Source organism: Scyliorhinus canicula, chromosome 5 (genome assembly GCF_902713615.1).
Source record: "Scyliorhinus canicula chromosome 5, sScyCan1.1, whole genome shotgun sequence".
NCBI classification, from domain to species: domain Eukaryota; kingdom Metazoa; phylum Chordata; class Chondrichthyes; order Carcharhiniformes; family Scyliorhinidae; genus Scyliorhinus; species Scyliorhinus canicula.
Genome location: NC_052150.1, coordinates 24436993 through 24449364, shown reverse-complemented (window position 1 = coordinate 24449364; position 12372 = coordinate 24436993). Strand labels below are relative to the sequence as shown.

The 12372-nt window shown below is 46.9% G+C and overlaps 1 long non-coding RNA gene across 1 annotated transcript in view; it reads left to right on the top strand.

The window, feature by feature from the left end:
• Positions 1–2967: 2967 nt before the first annotated feature.
• LOC119965854 overlaps positions 2968–12372 on the top strand; it is an 89053-nt gene continuing 79648 nt past the window's right edge. Inside the window, exon 1 of the long non-coding RNA XR_005460619.1 lies at positions 2968–3080. This is a non-coding gene — a long non-coding RNA (uncharacterized LOC119965854). The remainder of the gene's footprint in view (positions 3081–12372) is intronic.

Here is a 12372-nt window from a genome sequence, read left to right as displayed (position 1 = left end):
GATCGACGAGTAGCTTTTCAGTTTCACCGTTTAAAGCCTAACATAGTTCTCATAGCTCAATGATTCCACATACTGGGCAAAATCATCCGGCTCTCCATGCCGGCGGGATCTTTTGGTCCCTCCAATGGCGCAACCCCATCGCCAGCCAATGGCGGGCCACCTCCCACCGCCGAGGAAACACACCGCGGGTAGGCCAGAGAATCTCGCCCTGTGTCTTCATCTGGTTGACCGTGATGAGTTGTCTCCTTGGATTTGTATTCGTGCAAAATGTCCTGAAGAGTGCAAGATGAAAAACTTTGACAAGAATGTCTCTGTTTCAGCAATACTCAAGTTCTGTATTTTGTGTTAATAGCATCATTAGAATGGGCTACAATACAACAGTAATCACTTCAAAAGCACTTAATCAGCTGTAAGTATGGGGGTGCCATGGCTGTGGAAGGTGCAATGTAAACGTTTTCCTGTCATAACCACATTATAATTAACCCTGAGCCAACTAGTACTGTGGTGCCCTGTTGAACAAACCCTTGTAAATCATATTTGTAGGATGTAGGACTCCCATTGGAGAAGGGTAGTCCAAATACAACAAGAACGTTCATTGGTATAATGGTTATAGTGCAGTAAAACCTCCCCAAGGTGCTTCGCAGGAACCTTAGCAGACAAAATTTGGCCCTTAAGCATGTAATAATATAGGTGGTCAAGTGTGGTCAAAGATGTAGGTTTTAAGGACACACAGTTGTGTATAGCTCTGATTTTAATCTAACATGCCACCCATTTTACAACCCGTCTGATTTTGCTTTGTGTGATTTTATTATTTATTTTTAAATATTTTTATTCAAGTTTTGTGATTTTCTGACCAGAATCAAGTAGTTTTGGGGTCCAATCTGAATATGCCCCAGGCCTGTTGGGGGGATTGGACTAATTTAGTGGCTTATGTGTCCATTGGGGGGAGCTAGTCACAATGTCACATGCCATTTGGCGAAAGGGCGAAGGTTAGCGGATGTGGTGCTGCCAGAGCACAATGGGAGTAGGGAGGAAAATGGGGTTTCTCTTCAAAGCCTAACCACCTGCACTTACATGTGTTTAGGAAATCTGGTCCTTTTGCACTTATATGCAGAACAAATATTTCTAAAAAGTCTAGTGCTTTCAGCAAGCCATTTCAAACGAGGGTTAGTGATAATCTAGCCTGATTTGAGTGTTTTTCATAACAACTTGTTACCAGGCTCTCACTTGAAAAGTGCATCCCAACAGATGAAACTTGCATATTAGTTACCACAAGACTTTAAAGGTCTCCTTCAGATCATTTTAATTTCAAAACACTAAACTAAACCAAGTTGTTTTGTTGCTCAGTTGGCTGCTTTGACGGCCATGTTGCTATGGGAACAGCACATTATCACAAAAGCTTTGTTTATTATTATCCATGCTAAGAATTGTCATTTAATGACGGACCCCAAACTTGATCTACAGCCGACCTCATCGTGATATAACGGGTTGGGAGACGAACAACGGTACAACGGGTCCGTGCAAAACAGCTAATTGCCTGCCCCTCAACAAAGTGCCATGAAAACAAAATCAACTGGCCAACCATCACATTTGGTCTTTGGAACTTGACTTTGCTGTCAGCAAATTGACTGTTACACTTACGATCACGGCTAATGCTGACTGCCCTTCTAAAGTACTTGGCAGTGAAACATTTTCGGGTGTCATATATCATTCCACAATTAAATTCTAGTTTGTTCCAAATTTTATTAACATTTGGGAATTATTTTTTTCTCTTTTTTAAAATAAATTTAGGGTTCCCAATTCTTCTTTTTTTCAATTAAGGGCCAATTTACCGTGGCCAATCCACCTAGCTCGCACGTTTTCGGGTTGTGGGGCGAGACCCATGCAAACACGGGGAGAATGTGCAAACTCCACACGGACAGTGATCCGGGGCCGGGATCGAACCCGAGTCATCGACGCCGTGAGGCAGCAGTGCTACCGTGCCACACTAAAAGAAATTGTGAGTTCATAGAATCATAGAATGTACAGTGCAGAAAGAGGCCATTCGGCCGATCAAATCTGCACTGGCCATGGAAAGAGCACCCTACCTAAACCCACACTTCCAACCTATCCCTGTAACCCAGTAACCCCAGCCAACCTTTTTTGGACACTAAGGGCAATTTAGCATAACCAATCCACCTAACCCGCACATCTTTGGACTGTGGGAGGAAACCGGAGCACCCGGAGGAAACCCCCGCACACACGGGGAGAACGTGCAGCCTCCGCTCAGACAGTGAGCCAAGCCAGGAATCGAACCTGGGACCCTGGAGCTGTGAAGCAACTGTGCTAACCACGGTGCTACTGTGCTGCCTTACATTGTAAGGAATAATTTGTTCACAACAACACTCCGTAACCAAAAGTGAAATAAATGACCAGAAATTATTTTGTGGGCTGTTGTGTGAAGGATAAGTATTGCCTTGTATGCGAAGGGGACCTCTCTGCTTTTTTTTCAATATTTTCCATTAATCAGAGAGGACAATTAGGGCCCGGGTTGAATATTCCGCCTGAAAGACAGCAAGCTTGACAGTGCAGCATTCCCTGGTTACTGCACTGAAGTATCAGCCTGGATTTTGGACCAAAGTTTCTGGAATGCGACTTGAACACATGATCAGTGGACTTGGAGGCGATACTTTTATCACTGAGCCAGGCTGACACTTAAAAGAATGTACTATATCCAGAAGGATGTATGTTCGGAGTAATTAACACAAGATTTGGGATTAAGTTGCTCAACATTGACAAATGATCGCACTGTTGGAAGAAAAAGGCATTCAAAAGTAGCTCTAACAAGATATGGCAGCTCAGGGGAAAAGTACAGAGGCCTTTGGCACTGAAGTAGAGTGCGGCAAAAAGCCACGGAGCTATTATGGAAACAAGTAAGTACTTTGAACAGGGCAGCCGAATGTAAAGTCCAAATACCGCGATAAACAAGTTAACTAAATGGAACAGGAAGGCACCCAGAAAATATTTCTCTGATGTCTTGAGATGGCAAGTCAACCCCTGAAGCTCAAGGGGCTGATTAGAAGGTATAAGCATCAGGTCTGGTAAGTGAATTAAACAATATCTTCTGCCTTGTTTAATTAGAAATAAGCAGCAGTACAGCACGAATGAAAGAGATTTTACCAACATGCAAACCAAAAATATTCAGCAACCTCATGTAAATTCTCAAGTGTAATTGTCCATCTTTATACAAAGTGCTTCGAGCAAATTATATAACCATTGCCTCCTCGTATTTGGAAACAATCGTACTACAGTTTATGCGGTGTCTAAAATTTGATATCAAACACTGGCAAGGTGTTGTGGTTTTACCACCTGTGCTAAGTATTGGTTTGGCCCGAGTGCCCAGAGGCAGCATGGTGGCACAGTAATTAGCACAGCTGCCTCACAGTGCCACGGATGCTGGTTTTATTCCAGCCTTGAGTGACTATCTGTGCAGAGTCTGCACATTCTCCCTGTGTCTGCATAGGTTTGCTCCAGGTTTCCTCCCACAGTCTAAACATGTGCAGGTTAGATGGCATGGCCATGCTGAATTGCCCTAGTGTCCAAAGATGTGCAGGTTGGAATCATAGAATTTACAGTGCAGAAGGAGGCCATTCGGCCCATCGATTCTGCACCAGCCCTGGAAAAGAGCACCTTACTTAAGACCACATCTCCACCCTATCCCCATAACCCAGTAACCCCACCTAAACTTTTTTGGACACTATAAGGGACAATTTAGCAGGGCCAGTGGGAGGAAACCGGAGCACCCGGAGGAAACCCATGCAGATACGGGGAGAACATGCAAACCCCAAATAGACAGTCACGCGAGGCCGGAATTGAACCTGGGACCCTGGAGCTGTGAGGTAGCAGTGCTAGCCACTGTGCCACCGTGCAGCCCCAGGTTAGGTGGGATGGCCATGCTAAATTACCCCTTAGTGTCCAAAGACGTGCCGGTTAGATGGCGTGGCCATACTAAATTGTCCCTTAGTGTCCAAAGATGCGGAGGTTAGGTGGGTTGACCATGCTAATTACCCTTCGTATCCAAACATGTGCAGGTTAGATTGGGTGGGAGGTTATTGGGATTGGGTGGGGGGGTGGGCCGAGGTAGGGTGCTCTTTCAGAGGGTTGGTGACGAATCAGTGGGCTGAATGGCCTCCTTCTGCATTGTAGGGATTCTATGGAAACCTGGCTGTACTGACTGAGTGTTTTTCCCTCTATTTAAATGAATGGTCTGAAAATTGTGACGTAACAAGCATGCAGCCCTCTTAGGCTAACTGTCTCGAATCACTGAATTTAGCGCGATGGAAGCTGGCAACTGGCTGTAAAATGGCACTGGGTCTGCTTCCTGTGCAACCCATGCTGATTGTTATTTTTGTAAGGGTGACTGTGCCATTGTCTTGTACAAGCACTGGAAGCAGCAGAGTGGGAAGGCCGTCAGCTTCTATTGCTGATTTTGATACCCAACCTACCATCTTTTTAAAAATAAATTTAGAATATCCAATTCAATTTTTCCGATTAAGGGACAATTTGGCGTGGCCAATTCACCTATCTTGCACATGTTTTGGATTGTGGGGGCGAAACCCACGCAAACACGGTGAGAATGTGCAAACGCCACACGGACAGTGACCCAGAGCCGGGGTTGAATCTGGGACCTCGGCGCCGTGAGGCAACCGTGCTAACCACTTGCGCCACCGTGCTGCCCCAGCCTGCCATCTTGAACCTTACAGCTCCTATTAATGCCCTCTCTTAAAAACGCACAGGTGACACCACCCGCTTTCCCCACCTCCATCCACATCTTCCTACCCTCCCCGCGCTATTAAAAAAGAAAAATCCCCATTCAACTTTCAGGTAAGGCGCATTAGATTTTCCATTGCTTTTGCGAATTAGTGGAAATGCAGTGTACTGTGTTCCTGGAGTTGCTGGCAGAGGTCAACAGGGTAGTGTTGTGGACTTGAAAGGTTTCTAAGTAGGAAAACCTGTTCCCTGTCACGTTGGCTGTAGTTACAATTGATCTTGGCCTACTGCATGGCAGTGAGATGCAGCAGAGGCTGCAGAGAGGAAGAACTGTGCCAAGGGAGGTGCACTTATCCTGATGGCAGCTCAGCTAGGGGCAGTGACCATGGTGACTATGCTGAACCGTGCCACCTTCTTGAACTTGACCCACAGCCACAGCACAGATGGCAGAGGGAGAAAGACGCTGCCAGTGGCCGCCACCATCTCTGAATTGCCATGTCGAACTGGAGGTTGACTGCTCGGCAGCCAAGGACGCCAGGTCGACACGTGGCCAGTGACTCCACTCTGCCAACCAACAGCCCTTCTACAGTCAGAGCCATGCTACAGGAGGGTTGCCATCAGCGGGACAGGGAGATCCCACTAGCGGGCAGCACAGTAGCATGCACGGGCAGCACAGTGGTTAGCACAGTTGCTTCACCGCTCCAGGGTCCCAGGTTCAATTCCTGGCTGGGTCACTGTGTGGTGTTTGCACTTTCTCCCCGTGTCTGCATGGCAGGGACCTGAGCTGCATGGCGTGGAGCACAGCTTGCTTGCATGGCTTTCCAGGCCTCAGCCTAAACATTCCCTCCAGCATTCAGACATTGGGTTTTTTTCTGTGTTGCAATGGGACCCAAGAGATCAACCATCAGGTGCTGCAACTCAGCTGCATCTGCAAGTGCTGTCATGGAACTGGCCATCGCTTCCACCCTGGAAAGGCTGGGTTCCAAGCTCTGCGTGAAGTCCTGTGCCAATTTGGAGCCAGACACCTCCAGTCTGTGGTAGTGAGGGCGGAACCTCTGGTAGGCCGGCCAGTTGAGCAAGCATTTCTGTGCACATGTCCATCCGCCTTTTCCTGTGAGAAGCTCCAATGACATCTTCATCTGTGCCATCCGCAGTAGAACTCATCTGTGATCTTGCCCTCTGGGGAGCTGACACAGGTTCTACCCTTTTTCCTGCCTTGCTGTGCCCTTCTCTTGCCTACTGACTGACTCACCAGATCCAGGACCCACCTCAATACTGCCCTCTTACATACACACAGTGCTAGTTTCTGAACTGATGGCCACTTGCGTCAGATCAATTGGCGCTGCTTCTTCCTCAGAATGTGCCTTTGTTGTCAACCTTCATTTTCAGACACTACTGGCTGGGCAGGTGGCAGTTTTTGGATATGGGAAAGCGTAATTGTATCAGGGGAGACTTGCGGAAAGGGAAAGCATGTGATGAATGGAAAGCAAGAGGTGCATGGTCACATCTGCTGCTTGTGGGATTTGAGAAAGTGCATGAAGAGGAACATACGTCATGAAAAAATCTGGAATTGAAAGCCAGCCTGTGTAACGGTTTCCGTGAAACATTATCAATTGTTGTAAAAACTCACTGGGTTCACTCATGACCCTTAGGGGAGGAAAGCTACCTTCCCTTCCTGACCTGGCCTACATGTAGACTTTATATCACCGCAATAGGGTGGGCATAACTGCTCTCTGGGGCATTTGGAGACGGGCAACAAATGCTAGTCTTGCCAGTAGTGCCTACATCCCATGAAAGAATACCAAAACAAATCCTGGATGGATTTCACAGTTCCAGTGGCCTCTGTGACAGCGGCACCAGTAATGCACACCGCCGTCTCCTCCAAATGGTTTCAGTAGATGCAGTCTTGCCTGATCTCGCCCGTTCTTTTGCTGCTCCTTCCTGTTATGTATGACCTTGTCCCGCAAGAAAGGGGTGAGGGTGTCAGTGATTGTGTTGCAATATATTTGGATGGTGTGCCTTTCATAGATGAAGAGCTGGCAGTTTGCGCTGACTACAAGATGTGGGTGTGTGGCTCGCAGCAGTGATGTGTATGTGAGGATGAGGTTGAGCATATGACTATTAGGTCTGAGGCCTGATTGCTAGAAATTATTGATGGGCAACTGCTGGGAGTGTGGCACATTGAGCAGTGTGTGAGATCAGTGGTACTATTGGTGGGACATGGTATTTGAAGACGCATTCATTGACCTTTGCCAGTTGTGTAAGCTCATTAAGCTTTTTCCAACTTTGTATCCAGCTCCTTGAGGGTCAGTCTCCTGGCATTGACCTCCATGGTTATCTGCTCCTGTTCCCTCCTCAATGTCTGTCTGCAGGGCCTCCTGCATCCCCCCCCCCTCCCCAATTCCTGCATACCCGACTCCAGCACTGCATTTGAGAACCACGGAACCCTCTCTCCCTGGCTTGCTGCTCCATTCCTCTCATGTCTTTTTGCTTGGAATGATGCAACCCTTTAAAAGGTGGCAAGCTCTCCTTCAGGAGTGTAGGCGAGATTAAATTGATGAGAGTCAGAGAGCATTAAGCTCTCGTGAGCCCAGGCCCACAGCTGAGTGTGCAACCACTGGACTGCATGCCAGCAACATGAAGCTGGGCAAGCAGTATGAGATTTGTGTGCTACCGACATGGATCCAACGTACATCACAATGTCCTCTCCTGCTGCCCGGCCATATCCAATCTTCAGCCCACCGTGTCTTGAGTCTCCACATATATAATTACCCAAAGTTGCTTGAGAAATCTAAATTTTCTTTACTGGTGAGGACTTGCGTGCCTAATATGTTAAGTTCACCCAGAAAATCTGGATGATGTCTGGTTGAGGGGAAGATCCGACATCTGTCGCTGGATCTCACAGGAAGCCTATTTCTCAAGAATACGTTACAGGTCAGAACTGGTGTCAGAGATAACTGAGGAGTCGATTAGCTCCAAGCTATAATGGTTGAAGTTGCAACATCCCACAGACATGGCATGATCGAAAGAGCCATTGACTTGTCTGATAAAGCAGTGCAAAAGATCGACTCGGTGACGTGACCTTATTGCACGCTATTGGATCATTTCCGACTGTCCAATTGATGGAGATGTTCTTTCCCCAATCAATGGTCCCGATAGTCTGGTGTAAACTGAAAAATGATCCTCTATGCGACCAATCTACCACATTGTTACTCAGAGCTCTTTTATGCTGCCTGTATTATGGCAAACAATCCCTTGCCAATCATGCAAACAGAACACCTTCGCAAATAATGAAGCACAAAGCTCACACAATTTGTAAAAAAGGCCATTACATATATAGGGTACTCAATTTTCCTCATTATGTATCGCTGAATGTCAGATTGCCCTGAAATATCAAACTCAGCAATTATGTTTCCAGATTTTTTTAGAAGCTGAATCACCCCTATAATTGACCAATTAAAAAGTAAGGCAAATCCTTCAAATTAGCACAGTTTAAGTTTCAATTGCACAGAAGCAGTCATAAATATAAATCGCTACTGGAACACATTGACCCAAATGATTTCCCTATCCTTTGGCACAAGCGGGCTGAATTTCAGTCTGGTTGCGGGCAAAATTCTTCTGGATGAATTGTGGTGCGTGAGTGGCCATTAGTAGAAATTTTGCCGTAATCCCAATCCCAAAACCAGTTTCCTCTGACCCATTTGCAGACTGCGAATGCCGAGCGTGCAAAATTCCCACCCGCTTCAGTGAGGTTGGACTCCCCACTTTAAATTGGGAACGCAAATCAGATTTTCTCCCACATAACATTTTTCGCCCGGTGGTGCGAGCTTTTGAAACCCAAACAGAAGTATGTCAGTTTGAGAGGAGGTGAAGAAAATGGAACACCTGCTGAGGAGTCGAGGACATTCTGAAAGGTAAGTGTAAAATGGTTTGACATCCTCCAATGTCACTGCTTTGCACTATATGTGTTTTCAACATAGCAATTCATCATGGGGATCTATTCTACAAATTGACCTGAAATATCAAACTCAGCAATTATGTTTCCAGATTTTTTTAGAAACTGAATCACCCCTATAATTAACCAATTAAAAAGTAAGGCAAATCCTTCAAATTAGCACAGTTTAAGTTTCAATTGCACAGAAGCAGTCATACATATAAATTTTTACAATGACCAGCATTGTGTAAGTGTTCACATGTGTTACAGTACTTTTCCAATTGAGAAAGATGCCATTATGTATTCAAAATTGTAAAAATAAAATGTCCTCGACTGTCATGTTTTAGTGCTCTGATTTAATTGGATGGCCACATCTGCTATTTTTAAAACTTTCTTCTGAAGGTAGAAATAATGGTATGAACTTGGTCTTCTCCATTGATTAACACACACACTCTGCTGTGAATTGGAAAATGGGATTTGTTCTGTCAGTGGAGCGAAAATATTTCGGTATGACAGCTATTCCATTATGAATGCTTGGTTGGTTTTCAAAAGCTTCATCTCAGGAGGTGGTCTTATTGACCCAAGAACTATTGAAACCTTTACAAGCCCTATACTAACAGGTTGCATCTTTGATGTAGTTTCTTGCCTGTTTGCAAAGCTAAAAGACACTTAAAGGATTACAGCTTTGTTTTTGCATTAGGTTTTTGATCCTGTATCAATGATAGTGAGTTTTTTTTCTTAGATTGTTAGAGGTTCAGTGGTTTTTCCAATGATTTCAAAACAATTCACATTACTTATGCATGGCCCTTGAGAACTGTGCATGGTACATTCTGGATAAGTGACTATGAAGGATACATGGGTGCATAGAGGTGGCATGAGTGATATGGGGCCGTATAGGTGGCATGGGTAATGTGAGATATTATTTGGTGTCACGGGGGCATAGAGGTAACATGGGGTGGTATGGGAAATATATGGTGTCATGGGGAAGCATGAGGAATGTGAGATGACATGGGTTGTCATGGAGGCATGGGGGTGGCGTGCGAGCAGAGAGGTGAATTGGGGTGGCAAGGGAGAATGCGAGGTGGTATGGGGTGGAAAAAGGAATGTGAGGTAGCATGGGGTGGGTGGAGGTAGGGGAGTCGGGGTGTGATTTTGTAGGCCTTTAAACAATTTTGGGAGGTGGGCTGCTATGTTGGAGAACCGAGGCGGGCCATCTAAAGGCAGCTCGCAAAATGCATTGCGCACGCAACTCCCATGTGAAAATTCGGTGGCATATTTCCATTTCAATATCTGGGCAGTGAAGAGTTTTGTTAAGTCAAAATGCATCCATTTCATTCTTGCACCAAGAACAAACATGCACTTCATATCTCATTATCTATAATTCACTGTCAGGCTGACAATCTGCCAGCACAAATAAGGACTAGAAACAATATGATGTCTCTGCTATCGGAGCGATTAAATGTCTCCAAATCATGCCAGGTGGATTGACATGCCAGGTGGTTTAGAATACCAGGTGAATTGGAACACCAGATATCCATAGGACTTCACCCTATGGGCACCTAACTACAGTTGCTAAGCAACCCAGCTATTTCTCAATGTGCCACACTTTGTGTTGGCCATGTCTATCTGCAATTGAAGGAAATAACTGCCTGAGGCATCTGTATTCAGGTTGAATTGGACCAAATACAAAGCAGCAAGCATTGCACAATCCTCCTTTCCTCTCTGTGGAATGCTGCAGTGAATATTTGTTGATTAGACTGAGTGAGACAGTCATCGCTAAAAGGTTATCTATTCACACCTCCCTCTGTATTTTTAGTGATCCGAGAAAATAAGCAATATGCACAAAGCTGCACTCAGTTGGAACACTGGAGGTGGTTTTCATCTTGTTAATACCCCCTGCTCCCACCTCAACCGATTATTTGCACTCAAAAATGGGGTGACAGATACCCAGAAATGAAATGGCTACTGCTGAGGCCCACTTTTAAGTGTGGTCTGTCAGGGATGAATCGTTGCTGTCAGAATTCTTATCTTAAATATAATAATCTTTCTAACAATCTTTATTGCCACAAGTAAGTTTATATTAACACTACAATGGTGTTACTGTGACCCCAAGTCGCCATATTCCCACGCCTGTTCGAATACACAGAGAGAGAATTCAGAATGTCCAAATTACTAATAGCACGGGCGCGATTCTCCGCACTCACGATGGGGCGGAGAATAGCGGGCGGCGTAGATTTTCACGGACACGCTGGTCCGACACCCTCCCGCTATTCTACCCCCCCCCCACCACGCCCGCCTCACGACACGAATCGCTGCCCGCCGTTTTTTACGGCGAGCAGCTATTCAACCCTGGCCGATGGGCCGATTTCCAAGGCCTTTACGGCCGTTTTTATGAACGTAAAACAGACCTGGTCTGACCGTTCGTAAAAACGGCCGTAAAGTCCCGATCTGGGGAACCATGGCACCGATTGGCACGGCCGTGCCAAGGGTGCCATGGGCCCGATCGCGGGCAGCGGGTACTTACCCCGCACACTCTTTCTCCCTCCGCCGCCCCACTGTATCCATTCGCGGGGCGGCTGAGGGGCATACCGGCCCGCGCATGCGTGGGTTTCACGCATTTGCGCGATGACGTCATCCGCGCATACGCGGGTTGGAGTCGTCCAATCCGCGCATGGGCGGCTGACGTCATCTGACGCGTCAGCCGTCGCTAACTCTGGTTAGCGTGCTTAACGAAATTCGTTAAGCCCGCGATGCCGGAGTTCACGGCCGCGCGGTACTAGCCCCGACCGGGGAGCTGAATCGGTTCCCGGTCGGGGGGGGGGGGCGGAGGCTGGCGTCAAACCCGCCCATTTTTGATGCCAGCTTCCCGAGTCTTCGTGACTCGGGAGAATCGCGCCCCACGTCTTTCAGGTCTTGTGGGAGGAAACCGGAGCACCCAGAGGAAACCCAAGCAGACATAGGGAGAATGTGCAGACTCCGCACAGACGGTGACCCAAGTTGGGAATCGTACCTGGGACCTTGTGAAGCCATAGTGCGAACCACTGTGCTACCGTGCTACCCTTATGGAGCAACAACCTCGTGAAAATGTGAATTCGGGTCAAGTGTTGTTCACTAGACCTCCACCTCATTTCCTGCTCTCACTGTCCAACTATGACCAGTTCCTGCTCCTAGCCACTGATCATGGATGATACAAGTCGTTGAGACATTATTTGAGGATCTCCTTAAATGGCTTCTCAGGTAAAGCTGCCTGGAGCGTTTGAAGCCATTTCCTTGCAGTAGGCTGTGGGTTTCTTCACTGCAAATGGTTTGAAATTCTGCCCTTTGTCTTTCCACCTCATCCACCCTGTCACTTCTCTTTGCACCTCAGAAATAATACACTGCACCCACCTAATACACTGTGATCACACCAGCCGTTCCGCATATGCGCAAACTCGCGTCGGCCCTTTGGTGCCGGCTGGAGCGGCGCCAACCCCTCCGCCGTCCACTTAGCCCCCGAGACAGGTGCAAATTCCTTACCTTGGGAGGCCATTTACGCCAGAGTCGTTGGCACCGGTTTTCCCGCCGGTGTGGAGACTTAGTCCCCAGAAGGGAGAATCCCGGCTTAGATTTTTGGGTAATTACCCCGTCAATCGTGCCGAGAGACTATACAGCTATGAGTGACAGGGATTAATTTTACTCACCTACTTTGC